Consider the following 19,364-nt stretch of genomic DNA (forward strand, 5'->3'; position numbering starts at 1 on the left):
TCACAACAATACACGATACATTCGATAAAATCGGCATCTACTCAATATAATGTGGTCGAGATTTATTATTATTGCTGGTCAAAGGAGTCCCAACATGTTTCGCCATACCGATGGCTTCTTCAGGGGAACGAAAAAAAATTTTGGACCCAAGGGGAGACGAACAAAAACTATAAATGATAACAAATAAACAAAACAATTATTATATAAAATAGTTTTGATGAATACCATCTGGTCCTTAGTCAAGGTAAGTTCTACATGAGGACAGTAAATCTTAAGATGAACACATAAGAGATGGGATTTGGACTCAATAAAGAGATATTATAATGGTTAAATACATACCCCCCCCCCCCCCAGCTCACCTCCAAGCCTACAACTGATGAAACACTCCCAACTGTTATGAATGAATTCATGAATAGACATTGTGATCATGTGATTGCATATCGATCACATGATCACCGAGCCCCGGCTACGAGTATTCGCACTTCGCAGGAGCAGCGCGCTCTGCGCTCCGATTCCAAGAACAGGCTGGACGACGTGCACGGGGGCGCGATCCAGCCTGCCTGTGCTGGCCGCCCACAGTAAAAGTACTGTGGGCAGTCATCAAGTGATTAAGGAGGCAACACAGCAACAAGTAAATATGACTGCCCTGTATGCATACACTATATTACCAAAAGTATTGGGACGCCTGCCTTTACACACACACACATGAACTTTAATGGCATCCAAGTCTTAGTCCGGAGGGTTCAATATTGAGTTGGCTCCGCCCTTCGCAGCTATAACAGCTTCACCTCTGTGGATGTGTACATAAAAAAAAATAAAGTTTTCAAAAACAACTCATATTGGTAAAATTCCTTACACATTGACTTATGAGACTAAAAAAAACATAAAAGCTGCACTACACGCTGATTTAATACAGTTTATCAAATTTAAAGGGAAGCCTCCTTCAATGACCTGCGGGGGTTGGACAGAAATATGGAAACACTACAGGATTTGCCAAGACAGTAAAACTCAGTTCACATTGGGACGACTTGCAAGGCGACTTAGCCGCCTGACAAGTCGCGTCCCGTTCTGTACAATGGAACCGTTCTAATAGGAGCGACTCAAGTACAATGGAACCGTTCTAATAGGAGTGACTCAAGTACAATGGAACCGTTCTAATGGGAGCGACTCAAGTACAATGGAACTGCTCTAATAGGAGTGACTCAAGTACAATGGAACCGTTCTAATAGGAGTGACTCAAGTACAATGGAACCGTTCTAATAGGAGCGACTCAAGTACAATGGAACCGTTCTAATGGGAGCGACTCAAGTACAATGGAACCGTTCTAATGGGAGTGACTCAAGTACAATGGAACCGTTCTAATGGGAGCGACTCAAGTACAATGGAACCGTTCTAATGGGAGCGACTCAGTACAATGGAACCGTTCTAATAGGAGCGACTCAAGTACAATGGAACTGCTCTAATAGGAGCGACTCAAGTACAATGGAACCGTTCTAATAGGAGTGACTCAAGTACAATGGAACTGCTCTAATAGGAGTGACTCAAGTACAATGGAACCGTTCTAATAGGAGTGACTCAAGTACAATGGAACCGTTCTAATAGGAGTGACTCAAGTACAATGGAACCGTTCTAATAGGAGTGACTCAAGTACAATGGAACCGTTCTAATAGGAGTGACTCAAGTACAATGGAACCGTTCTAATAGGAGTGACTCAAGTACAATGGAACCGTTCTAATAGGAGTGACTCAAGTACAATGGAACCATTCTAATAGGAGTAAAGACAAAGGGGGGTAATAGATATGGCGCTTATACCTATATGTGGGGACTAGTAGTGTGTTGGTGTATAAAAATGTATTGTATTGTATAGGTCAATTTTCACATGTGTGGCAATATATAATTCTTAAAGTGCTGACTAATTTTGGGCCAAAGTGTATATAATATATATTTTCCAGCGTGCTGGTTCAAAACCCAAAATTTTAAAATTAAATGAAAATTAAATAAAAATACAATAAACTCAAAGTGCACGCCAATGGCAACAGGTTACAATGTAGCAAACCATATAACTTATTAATCTAAATAGCAATATGCAGTTATTAAAGTGTTAATCTAAATGGCAATATGCAGTTATTAAAGTGCGCGTGCAAATAAATTCTTACAGACCTATAGGTGAAGACTAATTGTGATAGCTGGTGGATTAGTCGTGAAAAAAGAATATTAAAGTATATTACGTATACTGTGGTGCCAAACTATAATAAATAAACATATATGAAATATCACGGTGGTAGCATAAACTGGTCTGATAGTGATGCTTTACATAAATTAGTATAAAATTAATAAAAATTAAAAATTAAAATACCATCTACATGAAGCATAAATGTGCTAAAATGATAAAACACAGAAAAATTAAATAAAATTAAAAAATCCAAAAAAAAAAAAACGTGCAAAATTAGTGCAAGAAAATGTGCAAACAATGCAGGCAAATTTTAAACATTGGACGTGATGGAGCAAGTCTCTATTGGGTGGCGGAAAAAACCGCAGGTGCAGAAAAGGAGGGGGGTGATGTTTTCCAACTGTGTTCTTCACATTCGGTGGCTTAAAAGGGTGTTAAAATTATTATGCTCTCACCAGAAGGAGGACCCCATCCGGGGTGGATCAACATTCACAATATTAGCTATTGTGCGGCTCTCTGGCTTCCTTCCACTTTAAAGATTAGGGATCCCTCGTTCCTCCGTGAGTAGCAATAAGCCCCGTTTATATGGAGTAGAGAAGAGGCACAACCATAGTGTGATACCGTTTTTAAAGAATTTTATTGCAGAAAATAGTTAAAAAATTACTCACAAACAACTGGTTTAAAAGTGCGGTGTGTACAGCTTTTAAAATTCCCGCTGTTGCAATCTCCGTCTGAGCTCGAGGTGTACGCTGCCTGGCCACGCCCTACGCGTTTCGTCACATGGACGTCATCTGGAGCGGCCATTTTCGTACACCTTTCCTGTTTTATAGGGTGTATTGTGCCTGTTGCGCATGCGCGATCAATCGGCGCCATTTTAAGTGAGGGAAATGCCCTCTTACACATGTACTGCTCGACAAGCACTATACGCCAGGGGAATGGAGACGCTGCAACGAAAACAATATCGGACGTATATCGAACCTTATACATAATAAAATAAACTACAGATATATACTGACATTTGTACCGGCATATAAAATAAAGAAAGCGGATGGTATTAGATGTGAAGGAAGCAGATGGTATTAAATATGTGTAGTTTCAAAATAGAAGTGGGGAAGGTTAGGTATGTTATACTTGTTCATAGTGAGTGAAATGAAGGAAAAAAAGTTGGAAATTAACAGGGATCAAAATAAAAAGTGTAAAGTGAAAAGACTTATGATAATAGTATATATATACTAGTGAGAGAGTTATTACTGAAAAAGATGTTATAATCCGAGCGAAAATCCAGGTATAATAGGTATATCATAAAATATGGGAAATGTATAAGAGGAATATGTATAAAATATATATAAGAAAAATTGTATATAAAAAATATATATATATAAGAAAAAATAATAAAATAATAAAAATAAAAATAATATAAAAATGAGAAAAAGACACTACAAAATGGGAAGAAAAGGGGAGAAATGTATATATTGGGAACCGTAAAAAATTTTTTTTGAGAACCGGAAAATTTTAAAACCGAAAAATTCAGAAAAATTTAAAATTGCAAGGGGGAGTGGATATGGAAGGGCTTACTTTGCCAGGGGTATGTGTTGATCTAGTTGTATATGTGAAAAATTCTTTTGTGCTTATATAGAGCATTAGCGAGCTTTGTTAAAGGGGGGGGATCTTACAGAGACCTTCAGCCTTATTCACAAAATTCTTGAATAATTGCTGTATTAGAGGAGATGTCAAAAAATATCAAAAATTATCAAAAAATGCCAAAAAAAAAAATTTTTTATATTAAAATGGAATAGTATAAAAATGGAATAGTATAAAAATAAAGAGAAGTAATGCGTATATGTAAGCAAAGTTGAATGAAGATTAGTGGATAGTATAATAGTCATGGTGGATATCCGTGTGGACCTTGATATGACAAATGGTATATTGAAGTCCCGGTAAAAGTCGGGAGCTCAGATAAAATCAGTGGTATTATCTTATCAATATACCATTTGTCATATCAAGGTCCACACGGATATCCACCATGACTATTATACTATCCACTAATCTTCATTCAACTTTGCTTACATATACGCATTACTTCTCTTTATTTTTATACTATTCCATTTTTATACTATTCCATTTTAATATAAAAAATTTTTTTTTTTGGCATTTTTTGATAATTTTTGATATTTTTTGACATCTCCTCTAATACAGCAATTATTCAAGAATTTTGTGAATAAGGCTGAAGGTCTCTGTAAGATCCCCCCCCTTTAACAAAGCTCGCTAATGCTCTATATAAGCACAAAAGAATTTTTCACATATACAACTAGATCAACACATACCCCTGGCAAAGTAAGCCCTTCCATATCCACTCCCCCTTGCAATTTTAAATTTTTCTGAATTTTTCGGTTTTAAAATTTTCCGGTTCTCAAAAAAAATTTTTTACGGTTCCCAATATATACATTTCTCCCCTTTTCTTCCCATTTTGTAGTGTCTTTTTCTCATTTTTATATTATTTTTATTTTTATTATTTTATTATTTTTTCTTATATATATATATTTTTTATATACAATTTTTCTTATATATATTTTATACATATTCCTCTTATACATTTCCCATATTTTATGATATACCTATTATACCTGGATTTTCGCTCGGATTATAACATCTTTTTCAGTAATAACTCTCTCACTAGTATATATATACTATTATCATAAGTCTTTTCACTTTACACTTTTTATTTTGATCCCTGTTAATTTCCAACTTTTTTTCCTTCATTTCACTCACTATGAACAAGTATAACATACCTAACCTTCCCCACTTCTATTTTGAAACTACACATATTTAATACCATCTGCTTCCTTCACATCTAATACCATCCGCTTTCTTTATTTTATATGCCGGTACAAATGTCAGTATATATCTGTAGTTTATTTTATTATGTATAAGGTTCGATATACGTCCGATATTGTTTTCGTTGCAGCGTCTCCATTCCCCTGGCGTATAGTGCTTGTCGAGCAGTACATGTGTAAGAGGGCATTTCCCTCACTTAAAATGGCGCCGATTGATCGCGCATGCGCAACAGGCACAATACACCCTATAAAACAGGAAAGGTGTACGAAAATGGCCGCTCCAGATGACGTCCATGTGACGAAACGCGTAGGGCGTGGCCAGGCAGCGTACACCTCGAGCTCAGACGGAGATTGCAACAGCGGGAATTTTAAAAGCTGTACACACCGCACTTTTAAACCAGTTGTTTGTGAGTAATTTTTTAACTATTTTCTGCAATAAAATTCTTTAAAAACGGTATCACACTATGGTTGTGCCTCTTCTCTACTCCATATAAACGGGGCTTATTGCTACTCACGGAGGAACGAGGGATCCCTAATCTTTAAAGTGGAAGGAAGCCAGAGAGCCGCACAATAGCTAATATTGTGAATGTTGATCCACCCCGGATGGGGTCCTCCTTCTGGTGAGAGCATAATAATTTTAACACCCTTTTAAGCCACCGAATGTGAAGAACACAGTTGGAAAACATCACCCCCCTCCTTTTCTGCACCTGCGGTTTTTTCCGCCACCCAATAGAGACTTGCTCCATCACGTCCAATGTTTAAAATTTGCCTGCATTGTTTGCACATTTTCTTGCACTAATTTTGCACGTTTTTTTTTTTTTGGATTTTTTAATTTTATTTAATTTTTCTGTGTTTTATCATTTTAGCACATTTATGCTTCATGTAGATGGTATTTTAATTTTTAATTTTTATTAATTTTATACTAATTTATGTAAAGCATCACTATCAGACCAGTTTATGCTACCACCGTGATATTTCATATATGTTTATTTATTATAGTTTGGCACCACAGTATACGTAATATACTTTAATATTCTTTTTTCACGACTAATCCACCAGCTATCACAATTAGTCTTCACCTATAGGTCTGTAAGAATTTATTTGCACGCGCACTTTAATAACTGCATATTGCCATTTAGATTAACACTTTAATAACTGCATATTGCTATTTAGATTAATAAGTTATATGGTTTGCTACATTGTAACCTGTTGCCATTGGCGTGCACTTTGAGTTTATTGTATTTTTATTTAATTTTCATTTAATTTTAAAATTTTGGGTTTTGAACCAGCACGCTGGAAAATATATATTATATACACTTTGGCCCAAAATTAGTCAGCACTTTAAGAATTATATATTGCCACACATGTGAAAATTGACCTATACAATACAATACATTTTTATACACCAACACACTACTAGTCCCCACATATAGGTATAAGCGCCATATCTATTACCCCCCTTTGTCTTTGCATCGTTCCACCCGTGGGTGGAAATCAATAGAGGCTGCTCTTACCTTTTAACTTTTCTTTTCTTTTCCTTTCTACATTCACTCTTAAGGATCCATAGCGCAACCCACCCCCCAGTTATACATTCTAATAGGAGTGACTCAAGTACAATGGAACCGTTCTAATAGGAGTGACTCAAGTACAATGGAACCGTTCTAATAGGAGTGAGGCCGCGTACACACGCGGGGACTGTTCGGCCAACTTTGTCCGTCAAACAGTTTCGGCAAACAGTCCGCTCAAAATTAGCATGGACGGACATGGCCACACATGACGTACGAACAGTTTGCTGAAACCGTGCGCGATGACGTGAACGGCACGTACGACGGGACGAAAAATACGACGTCCTATACACTGCATTATAACTTTCGACGTGTAAATCCTTTTTGAGCATGCGCGGAACTTAGTTTGTCGAACAAGCCTACACACGAGGGAACTGTTCGCTGAAACAAGGTTTCAGCGGACAGTTTTTCGGAAATTCCGAAAAACCTTGTTCAGCGGACTGTTCGCTGAAACTGTCCGCTGAACGCCCACACACGGGCGGACTGTCCGCCGAAACACTGTTCAGCGGACAAAGTTGGCCGAACAGTCCCCGCGTGTGTACGCGGCCTGACTCAAGTACAATGGAACCGTTCTAATAGGAGTGACTCAAGTAGAATGGAACCGTTCTAATAGGAGTGACTCAAGTACAATGGAACCGTTCTAATAGGAGCGACTCAAGTACAATGGAACCGCTCTAATAGGAGCGACTCAAGTACAATGGAACCGTTCTAATGGGAGCGACTCAAGTCGCTCCAACTTAGAAAAAGGTTCCTGCCCTACTTTGAGGGCGACTTGAGGCGACTTGCATTGACTTCTATACAGAAGTAGTTGCAAGTCGCCGCGCTGCTTTCGCGTGCAGGTCGCCTGAGGCAGTCGCGCTGCCAGTCGTGCTGCTTCAGTGCGAACCGGTGTAACGACATATTCGGCGACCCATCGCAGTTTGCTACAGAAGCGACATTCCGTCGCCTCCATCTTGCTACACCACACACTCGTCCACAGTAAGGATACACTAATGCTGCATACACATGATAGGACTATCTGGCAGACCAGAGTTTGCTGGACAATTCGATTGTGTGTGGGCTCCAGCAGACTTTTTCTTCCCAAAAGTCCGGCGGAGTTAGAAATAAGACTGGCTTCAAAATTGTCCGCCGGACTCGGCTTTCTAGCGGACAATCCGTTCGTCTGTGTGCTGGTCCGGCGGACTAAAACCGACCCTAGGGCAGCTATTGGCTACTTGCTATGAACTTCCTTATTCTACGTCATCACGTTGGAATCCGTCTGACTTTTAGAGTGATCGAGTGTGGCCAAGTCCGTTCCTTTGAAAGTCCGGCAGACCTCAGCTGCAAAGTCCGCCGGATAGACCGATCGTGTGTACGCGGCATTAGAAGGGGGAAAGCGGACATGTTGTTACACCCACCGCAGTTTTGCATTTTAGATGTATTTATAACAGTAAAGTGAGTTTCTATAGTGATATACATGTCCGCTTTCCCCCTTCTAATGCCGCGTACACACGATTGGAATTCTCGTTGGAAAAAGCTCTGATGGTTTTCCCGACGGAATTCGGCTCAAGTAGAAAAGATGTAGCTGGATAGCCGCACTCCGAATTATTCAACTTTATTTCAAAAATGTAATTAAAATCATAGCATCTAGGCTGGTAGACAGACTAACTGCACAGCCGCTGACATGTTTCACACCGAACACGGTGCTTAGCCATGACTATGTTTACCAGCCTAGATGCTATGATTTTAATTACATTTTTGAAATAAAGTTGAATAATTCGGAGTGCGGCTATCCAGCTACATCTTTTCTACTTCAGTTCCTGTTGCAAACAGAGCCAGCACCCTGTGGGATTGTGGAGACAGCTGTTTTGGGAGAAGTCATTACCTTAGAGCGGTAATTCTTTGGAATTCGGCTCAAGCTGTCTTGCCTACACACGGTCACATCAAATTCCGATCGTTTATAACGCGGTGACGTACAACACGTACGACGTGACTAGAAAAAGGAAGTTCAATAGTCAGTAGCCAATAGCTTCCGTCTCGTAGTTGAATCTGAGCATGCGTGATTTTTGGCGTGTCGGAATTGCATACACACACGATCGGAATTACCGATAGAAAGTTTTTCCGTCTGGAAAATTGAGAACATGCTATCGATTTTTGGCTGGTGGAAATTCGGACAGCTAAATTCCTACGGAGCCCACACATGGTCGCATTTTCTGATGAACAGCTCTCATCGTTCTTTTTCTGGCCGGAATTCCGATCGTGTGTACGCGGCATTAGTGTATCCTAAAGCCCTGTACACACGGTCGGAGAATCTGTCGGAATGCATCTTATCGGACCGTGTCGTCAGATAATCCGACTGTGTGTGGTATGCATCGGACTGATTCCGTCCGAATCTCCGTCCGACCCAATTTTCCAACATGTTGGAAATATTTCCTGACCAACTGGGCAGGTCGGACCTAATCCGATCATGTGTATAGCATTTTGATCGGACCAAGTGCCACGCATGCTCAGATCAAATTCCTACATCAAAGCTATTGGCTACTAGCCTGAATGTAGTCCCGTCGTAACTAAATTACGTCATCACGTTCTGAGCGATCGGATTTTTCGCCAACTTGGCCCGACCGTGTGTATGCAACAGTTTCGGACACAATCCGTCGGACTAAATCCGACCGGCAAAATCCGACAGATTTGGTTGGCAGAATCTCCAACCGTGTGTACAGGGGCATACTGGGGACGAGTGTGGGGTGTAGCAAGATGGCGGCGACGGAACTTCACTTCCGTAGAAAACTGCGATGGCTCGCCCAATATGTGGTTACACCGGTTCTAATACTCAGATTCACACAGCTGGTTTTGTCAAATCGTGATTTGGACGAGCATGTAGGCAAAGTCTCGCACCTTCCCTGGTCGCCGGAACCTCAATGTCATAGAGCCACTATGGTCAGTTTTGGAGAACAAGGTTCTGCCTTGGTTTTCTGTCACAATTCCAAGCAATTTTGCATGAAGAGTGGTATTTGTTTCAATTATCCACCATCCAAGACTTAGCCCTTGTACACACGATCGGAGATTCCAACAACCAAATCCGTCGGATTTTGTCCGTTGGATTTTGTGCGACGGATTTTGGAAAAATCCAATCGTTCAGAACGTGATGACGTTATTTCGTTACGACGGGACTACGTTCAGGCTAGTAGCCAATAGCTTTGGTGTAGGAATTTGATCTGAGCATGCGTGGCACTTTGTCCGATCGGAATTCTCTACACATGATCGGAGTATGTCCGATCGGAGCATTTTGTCGGAAAATATTCCCGGCAAGTTGGAAAATTTGGTCAGACGGATATTCCGACGGAAACAGTCCGATGCAGACCACACACAGTCGGAATATCTGACAAAACGCTCCGATCGGACACATTCCGTCGGAATCTCCGATCGTGTGCACAAGGGCTAATATGTGTCAATTCCCAGGAGAATTCAGGTCTTGGATGCCGGAGATGGTCCAACAACCATATTCGTTAGATGATTTCTTTATTTCACCTGCTGTTTCCATCATTTTGTCCAACTCCTTACTGCCGTAGGTTGGCATCTCTTCACTCTTACAGCCCCTCCAGACATGTGCCCTCCCCACTCTGGCTCCTTCTGGAATCTGAGCTCCTCAAGGTTGATGGGTCTTCATGAAACACACTTTCCATGAGCCCACGGATGGACTGTCTCACCCTTTTCTTCATATCTTTCCCAATGAAGACGTAGAGTATCGGGTTGATACAGCTGTTGAAATAGACCAGAGACTGAGAGAAAAGGTCCAGGATTACAACAACGTGATTGTCTTCAAAAAGCAAGACAACGCCCACGATGTGGTAGGGGGCCCAGGTGATGAAAAATGCGACTGTAATGCCTAGCGCCACCTTGGTGCATCTTCTACCTACATCTAAAAACCGGATGTTGTATGCTTTAATAGCCAGAGAGATGTAACAGGCAGAAATGGTTATAAGAGGAATCAGAAACCCAAAGGTTAGATGTATAAAAGTGACGGCATATTTGTTGTGATCTTCTGAAGAGCAAAAGGTCATGTTGTCCGAAGTTTTGGTACTACGGTAGATGAAGGGAGGCAGACTCATCGCAGAAGAAAACACCCAAATAGCCAAGCATATCATCCACGCCGTGCGCACTCTTCGGTGATTTCGGGCCCACACCGGCCGGACAACCAGAATCCAACGGTCAACGCTGATAGCCATCAGGATGAAGACACTGGTGTACATGTTAAGGGTAATGAGAAAGGGTAAAATCTTGCAGAGGGCAGGACCGTACAGCCACGAGGGGTAGAAGAACTGCACTACACTGAATGGAAGACACAAGCAGCACATGATATCGGCCACAGCAAGGTTCCCAAACAAAATGGTGGTCACGGTCCGCTCCATCTTCACTCCGGTAACCCAAAGCACCAGAGCATTGCCGGGGACACCCACGAGGGTGGTGAGAGAGAAAAGCAGGATGGTGAACATGTGATCATGGCTGTAAAAGACGTCTGGTTCGGTCTCATGGCTGAAATTTGACATTTTGCTTCCCTGTAAAGGAACTGACACAGTTAGTGGGTGTGTCTGATCATTATCGTATTTCTATTGTGTTACACATAGGAGATATAACAAGTCACATAATCAGGGCTTTCTTTCTCAGAGAACAAGTGCAGGAACCCCCTTCTGAGCAGCCCCTCGTCTCTGCCCGCTACCTACCTCTGAGCACCATCCCTTGGTTCCAACCCCTATGTACCGCCCCTTTTAGAGAATACAGAACCAAATAGCATTTTGTGCTACTAAGTCATGTTTATGGAATGTGCTAATGATAACAAGAAAGATAGTAAAACAGTGAACAACAATAGACCCCACCCCAGCAGCCACAACAGATCTCCCAGCAGTCAGCCTCAATAGACCCTCCAACAACCAGCAACAATAGACTTCATCCTCAACAGTAGCTCCTAGCCAGCGACAAATGATCCCCCAGCAACATAAGACCCCCCCCCCCCCCAGCAACAATAGACTTCCAGCAGCAACAATATATCTCCCAGCAGTCAGCCTCAATAGACCATCCAACAGCCAGCAACAATAGACCTTATCAGGGGCGGACTGACCATTCGGCCACTCGGGCACTGCCCGAGGGCCCCGGGCCATTAAGAGACCCCATCAGAGTTGCCAGCCTTAGTAAAACCAGGGACAGTATGTAAAGATCTGTGTTTTTTTACATCTGTCTTTGAAATGTCCCTTACCGACATCCTTTTGGTCTACAAATCCCGAGATTATAGCTGCCCCGCCTCTCCAGTATCTTCTCAGCCAATAGAAACATGTCTGTGTATACTGTGTGTGTGTGTTTGTGTATACTGTGTGGCCCATAATCTCTGATTGCCTGGGGGCCCCATGAGTTGTCAGTCCGCACCTGGACCTCATTCTCAACAGTAGATCCTAGCCAGCGACAATTGATCCCCCAACAACATAAGACCCCCCCCCCCGCAACAATAGACCTACCTAGCAGCAACAGACCCCCATACAAAAATAGAACCCCACCAGCAACAATAGATATGCGTGTCGTAAAAAGGGTCCCTTCTGCACCCGGGCCCAGGCCCAAGGTCACCTCCCCAGACTACGGGGCACCCTCAAGGGCCACCAATAGCCTAACACTCCATCTCCATCTTCCACCCAAACTCCACTGCCCCCAGCTGGGCTGACCCGGAGTATTTGAGGGGGCCTATTACCTGCCAACCCATCAGGGCCTTCAGAATACTCCAGGCAGCTACTCCTCACCTCCACTCCCATCCTTCAAGAATCTCCTGCAAGTTTCTAGAAGTAGGGGGAGGTCTCAGAGATGCTGCCTGTGAGTCATTCAGTCCTCCCTGAGTCATTACCCTGACCCAGAAAAACACCAGGCTTGGCTGCCAACCAAGCCCGGACAATTTAACTATGCTAACCAAAAATGCTAGCACTCTAGCAACACAGCTAGGGGGTGCTACATAACATAATTAGGATGGCACTATGAGTTTTCAGATGAACGTTCATCCCGGTGTGAAAAAAGAATGATCATGTGAGTGTAGGTGGGGTGCAGCAATAATTCAGACAGTGAGGTGCAATGGAAAACAGTTCACAACAAACCCAGTAGGAAAGCTGCCCAACCCGGTGCACTCACAGACGCCAGTAATGTGCAGAGAGCGGGAATTCAGCATCTGTATAGAGTGCAGCCTGGCCATCTAGTGCCCAAGCTGGATGGTGTCCAAGGAATTGCGAGCTTATGCTTTCGCTCCTCAACGAGAACCTTTCTCTTACCGCTAGTACTGTCCCTAACAGGCGGGGTAACTGTCCCTGCTCTATCAACTTGCAAAATGTGCACCAAACCTGTGAGCCAGGGCCTTAAATAGTCTCTACCTGACCCAAGATGGCTGCTCGAGTCACATTGGGCAGCAGCATCCAATAGGATAGCTTGCCCAGTGATCCAGGGAACCATAGAGGAACTTTGTTCCTTTTGACTCCCTCTCCAAAAACAGTGCTGCAGCAAAAGAGTGCCACCTGCAGTGGAGAAAGTAGACTGCACCTGCTTACATGTCCCCCAAGCAAAATGCAAAATAAGTAAACGAAAAGGAAGCAAATACAGTTAAGGGAGAGGAGGGGAAGTGGAAAGAGGTGTAGAGTGGTAAAAATGGGAAGTGGGGAGGGAAGGGGGAGGCAAGATTGCTTAAGGTGGACCCGGGTCTTATCCCATCGATGACATCATCATATATACAGTATCTCACATAAGTGAGTACACCCCTGACATTTTTGAGGAGCAGAAGAAGACTCCGGCGGCAAACTGTGAAGCTCTGGTGGACTCCATGCCCAGGAGGGTTAAGGCAGTGCTGGAAAATAATGGTGGCCACACAAAATATTGACACTTTGGGCTTAGGGGTTTTCACTTAGGGGTGTACTAATTTTTGTGAGATACTGTACATATATACATATATATGGAGAGTCAAGGAGGTGCGTCTTCTTCTGAGGCACCACATACACTATATTATCAAAAGTATTGGGATGCTTGTACGTGACCTTTAATGGTGTCCCAGTCTTAGTCCGTAGGGGTCAATATTGAGTTGGCTCCGCCCTTTGCAGCTATAACAGCTTCAACTCTTCTGGGAAGGCCGTCCACAAGGTTTAGGAGGGTGTCTATGGGGATGTTTGACCGTTCTTCTAGAAGGGCATTTATGAGGTCAGGCACTGATGGAACAAAAAGGCCTGGGTCACAATCTCTACTCTAATTCATCCCAAAGGTGTTCTATCGGGTTGAGGTCAGGACTCTGTGAAGTTCCTCCACCCCAAACTCGCTCATCCATGTCTTTATGGACCTTGCTTTGTGCACTGGTCCAAATCATTTGGTGGAGGGGGGATTATGGTGTGGGGGGGAGGGGGGATTATGGTGTGGGGGTTGTTTTTCAGGGGTTGGGCTTGGCCCCTTAGTTCCAGTGAAGGGAACTCTTAAGGCGTCAGTATACCAAGACATTTTGGACAATTTCATGCTCCCAACTTTGTGGGAACAGTTTGGGGACGGCCCCTTCCTGTTTCAACATGACTGCGCAAAGCACCTGGGTGAGGCTGCGATGGCGCCAACTGCCGGGCGAATTTCCGCCCAGGTGTCGGTGCCCCCCTCCCCCTGCCATGCTCATGTGTGTGACGCTGGGGGTTGGTCTGTGGCGGCGTGCATTTATACGCAACCGCCCTGGTGGGGTCTGGGTTGCTCTGAGCTTTCTTGCACATTGGCCTGGTTTCCTTCCCTCCCTTCAAGCACCAGGTATTTATCAGACCCTCACAAGCCATTCCCTTCCTTTCATCCCTCCCCCTACTTTCCCTTCTCCCGCAACCTGGGAGTCTTGGTGGGGACCTTCTATTATGGTCTTCCACCTCCACTCCTGATAACGCTGCGTACACACGACTGGACTTTCCAGCAGAAAAGGTCCGACTGAATCATTTCATCGGATATTCCGATCGTGTGTGGGGGGCTTCAAAATTTCTGACGGACCTAGAAATAGAACACGTTATAAATCTTTCCAACGGAATCAATTCCTATCGGGGAAAACCGTTCGTCTCTATGCTATCCCGACGGACCAAAAAAACGACGCAAGGGCAGCTATTGGCTACTGGCTTTGAACTTCCTTATTCTAGTCCCTGTCGTACGTCATCACATTCTAAACGAATGGACTTTGGTGTGATCGTGTGTAGGCAAGTCCGTTTCAGTGGAAGTCCGTTCGGGAAAGACCGTCAGAGTTTATTCTGACGGAAAGTCCGGTCGTGTGTACGTGGCATAAGTCCCAACAATATCAGTTTTCATTTCTGCACTAAATATCTTTACTATCCAGTCCACCCCCACTATCAGGGGCGTAACTATAGGGGGTGCAGCAGTCGCGACCGCAACTGGGCCCTGTGCTGCAGGGGGCCCATGCAGCCCCCTCTACATATGGTCGGCAGCAGCATAGGCAGCTAAGGGTACCAGTGCACCATGCACACGGGTGGCTGGAGGGTGACTAGCAGAGCTCCATGCTCCACTATCGCACTGGCTGCTCTTTAGTTGAGCATTCCCCGCATGACCTGTGTCCTCGGCCGGCTCCTCAGAGTACCCCTCTCCTGCTCCATGCATTGCCGCTCAGTCCGATGTCTGTTCTCCTCATCTCTTCTGGGGACGGGGAAACTATGCTGCCTAGGGACAGTCCCCCAATGGGGCACCTAAAAATAAAAAAAACTACTGATGCCAGTGGTGGAACTACAGGGCTCACAAAGGTTATACCTGTGACCACGCCCTGGAGTTCCACCGCCGGACTCGGAGGGAAGGGCCCTGGCTGGGGTTCAGAGGGGCCCTTCATGGTTTCTTGCATCGGGGGCCCTGAAGGTTCTAGTTACGCCACTGCCCACTATTAATTATTCATTCACTCACATAGCCCCAATATTGGTTCATTTGATTGACTCACTCATCACCGATGCTTCCCATGTTCACACCACGAGTGCTCGGTGTGCCCGGGTTCTGCCTGGGGCGTTGTCTGTGATGGGTGCCGCCGCTGAACATGCCCCCTCAGCTCCCCGATACTGATGCCCTCGGGTTGGCTCACGGCCCCTGACATTATGCCATTAAGTGCACATTCACCTGTAAGCGATCTTGTTTTCTATCTACCCTCCCCTTGATACAAGCTAGTTTACTTAGTTCATTTACTCTACCATTGCAGATACATCACATGTCTGCTCCCGAAGAGCGGCTTACAGACGCGAAACGCGTTGAGCTACCAGATGTTGTGTACTTCCATTACACGCCCATTAAGATATCTGCTCATATATACAATTTTTATTGTGACCGGGATCGGAAAGACCATAGACCGTGCAGATTTCAATATGTGTATATCCAATCATGAATGTTGGCGGATTCCTTAATCTTATCATGTGATTAATGTTAATAAATATGTTACTACCAGATATTGCGGTTTTAGAAATGGGCACTCTGGAAGTGTGCATTTCTATGAAATGTAATGCATGTAAACATGTATCCATGTGTTATTAAATATTTTACTATCCACCATTCTATCCATTTAGTTACCATGAGCTTCATATAAACCCCCCCCCTCCTTTTCCTCACCCGTCCGCCTCTGATGGTGCTTCAGGTTGCGGTCACGGATCACATTCCCACGGTTCCCGTGAATGATGTCCCCGGTGGACTTCCAGCTCCTTGCAATGCACCTCCAACACACAGCTTAGTAGGGCTTGGTCCAAACGGATGTCTTGTAGTTTCTCCCTAATAGGTTTTGGTCCTTATGGAAGACTTTATATTATAGTTCCGATCACCCGCTCGCTCCTGATGAGCGGTACTTACCCCCCGGCCACCAAACGTGTCCAGCTCACTAGAAGACGTGTTCCAACTCTATATTCATATACACGCCCATTATGCCATATTGATAATGGTATCATGTGGCTCTGGGATCCATATGTAAGTTATTATGGGGTTCTAATCCATTGCAGCTTATGTGGAGGAGCTAGACTGGAGGATGTGTACCAGTGGCGGGTGGTGCTCAAAATCTTTGGGGGGGGGGGTGCAAACAAACTGAAAAATTCTGAAAAAAAAACTCCATCAATTGCACCATCAATAGGAGCCACTGTGCCCATCAAATGTAGCCACTGTGCCCCATAAAATGCAGTCACTGTGCCCATCAAATGCAGCCACTGTGCCCATCAAACGCAACCACTGTGCCCATCAAATGCAGCCGCTGTTCCATCAAATGCAGCCACTGTGCCCATCAATTGCCGCCACTGTGCCCATCAAATGCAGCCACTGTGCCCATCAAATGCAGCCATTGTGCCATCAAATGCAGCCACTGTGCCCATCAATTTCTGCCACTGTGCCCCATCAAATGCAGCCACTGTGCCCATCAAATGCAACCACTGTGCCCATCAAATGCAGCCGCTGTTCCATCAAACGCAGCCACTGTGCCCATCAATTGCCGCCACTGTGCCCATCAAATGCAGCCATTGTGCCATCAAATGCAGCCACTGTGCCCATCAATTTCTGCCACTGTGCCCCATCAAATGCAGCCACTGTGCACATCAATTTCCGCCACTGTGCCATCAAATGCAGCCACTGTGCCCATCAAACGCAGCCACTGTGCCATCAAATGCAGCCACTGTGCCACTCAATTGCTGCCACTGTGCCCCATCAAATGCAGCCACTGTGCACATCAATTGCCGCCACTGTGCCATCAAATGCAGCCACTGTGCCCATCAATTTCTGCCACTGTGCCACATAAAATGCAGCCACTGTGCCATCAAATGCAGCCACTGTGCCAATCAATTGGCGCCACTGTGCCCCATCAAACGCAGCCACTGTTCCCCATAAAATGCAGCCACTGTGCACATCAATTGCCGCCACTGTGCCATCAAATGCAGCCACTGTGCCCATCAATTGCCGCCCCTGTGCAATCAAACGCAGCCACTGTGCCTATCAAACGCAACCACTGTGCCCATCAATTGCCACCAATGTGCCATTGAACACAGCCACTGTGCCATCAAATGCAGCCACTGTGCCCCATAAAATGCAGCCACTGTGCCCATCAATTGCTCCCACTGTGCCCATTAATTGCCGCCACTATGCCCATCAATTGCTCCCTCTGTGCCCCATCAAACGCAGCCACCGTGCCACATCAAATTCTGCCAGTGTGCCCCCCGCCGGCCCGCCGTCTGCACTTACCTGTCTCGTGGGACAGCTCCTCGATGTCTTCTCCCATCCTCTCTTCTCGTCCTCTGCTATGATAGGACGCCTGGTGCCCAGCATGGCGCTTGCAGGTCACCTTTTTTGACGTCTATTAGAGCCCATGGCTCTAATCAGGTGCTTCAGAACCACCCCCCACTGCTGTAATTCAGGCGCCCTGCGCACGAAAAGGGACGCCTGAATAGGGGGTGGCAGCGGCGGCCATAGATAGATTCATGCAATGCATGAATCTATCTATTGGTGCTAGAGGGGTGGCAGAAGAGAGGGGGCGGCGCCCGTGCACCCTTATGGACGCGCCGCCGCTGCTATATACAATCAACCAATGTGCTTACATTTTGCACAGCAGTATTCGCCCTCGATTGGATGATCAAGGAAGGCATACATGCCACAAGATGTACACCGAGTCACATCTCCACACCCGCCGGGTTTAATGAGGATTGGGGATCATACCCTGTCCAAATTACCCACCAACTAGCTTCCTGACACTAATACTCAACAAAAGAATACACAGGTACTCACAGACCCACGTGCACTCGCAGACCCACGTGCACTCGCAGACCCACGTGCACTCGCAGACCCACGTGCACTCGCAGACTTACGTGCACTCGCAGACTCACGTGCACTCGCAGACTCACGTACACTCGCAGACTCGTGCACTCGCTGACCCACGTGCTATCTCAGACTGACGTGCACTCAGACTCACGTACACTCGCATACTCGTGCACTCGCAGACCCACATGCACTTGCAGACTCATGCACTCGCAGATCCATGTGCTCTCGCTGACCCACGTGCACTTGCAGACCGACGTGCTCTCTCAGACTCTCGTGCACTCGCAGACCCGCGTACACTCGCAGACCCGCGTACACTGCTGTGTGATTGGCTGATTAGCAATTTGTGTTATCAAGCAACTGACGAGGTGTACCTAATAAAGTGTCCGCTGAGTGTATATAGCAAGCTAACTAACTGAATGCATATAGAGCAAGGCGGTGCTCTCTGCACAGAGCAGGTAAGAAGTAGAAGTGGCGGCGCCCGTCCATACTTATAAGCATGACTTCTTCAGGACGGGGGTCTTACCTGTACCAGACGAGGCGTCCGACCCGCACCCCACCACCTCCTCTATGGAAGATCTCTGGGTTGGTGGCTACACGTCAGCTTGGTTTTTATGCTTTATGCAATCTCCTTCCTGCACGGTTATGTAATTATGTTTTTAAGAAGCCAGGATAGTAACCCCCTGACCTGCAGAAGGTTTACACCCCTCCCGACCCAGGCCATTTTTTGCAATGCAGCACTGCACTATTTTAACTGACAATTGCGCGGTCGTGCATCGCTGAACCCAAATACATTTTTTTTGTCCATTTCCCAAATAGAGCTTTCCTTTGGTGGTATTTGATCACATCTGCGGCTTTTATTTTTTGCTCTATAAACAAAAAAAGTGTGACAATTTAACCCCTTCAGCTTTCAGCGCTGTCGCACTTTGAATGACAATTGCGCGGTCATACAACATTGTACCCAAATAAAAATGTTATCATTTTCTTCCCACAAATAGAGTTTTCTTTTGGTGGTATTTAATCACA

General features: G+C 44.9%; 1 pseudogene; it reads right to left on the reverse strand.

The window, feature by feature from the left end:
- Positions 1-8,284: 8,284 nt before the first annotated feature.
- On the reverse strand, positions 8,285-18,915 carry LOC143973588 (C3a anaphylatoxin chemotactic receptor pseudogene; annotated as a pseudogene).
- Between the last annotated feature and the right edge of the window lie 449 nt (positions 18,916-19,364).

Source organism: Lithobates pipiens, unplaced genomic scaffold (assembly GCF_037356315.1).
Source record: "Lithobates pipiens isolate NorthernLeopardFrog02 unplaced genomic scaffold, aLitPip1_a1.2 Scaffold_84, whole genome shotgun sequence".
Classification (NCBI taxonomy): Eukaryota; Metazoa; Chordata; class Amphibia; order Anura; family Ranidae; genus Lithobates; species Lithobates pipiens.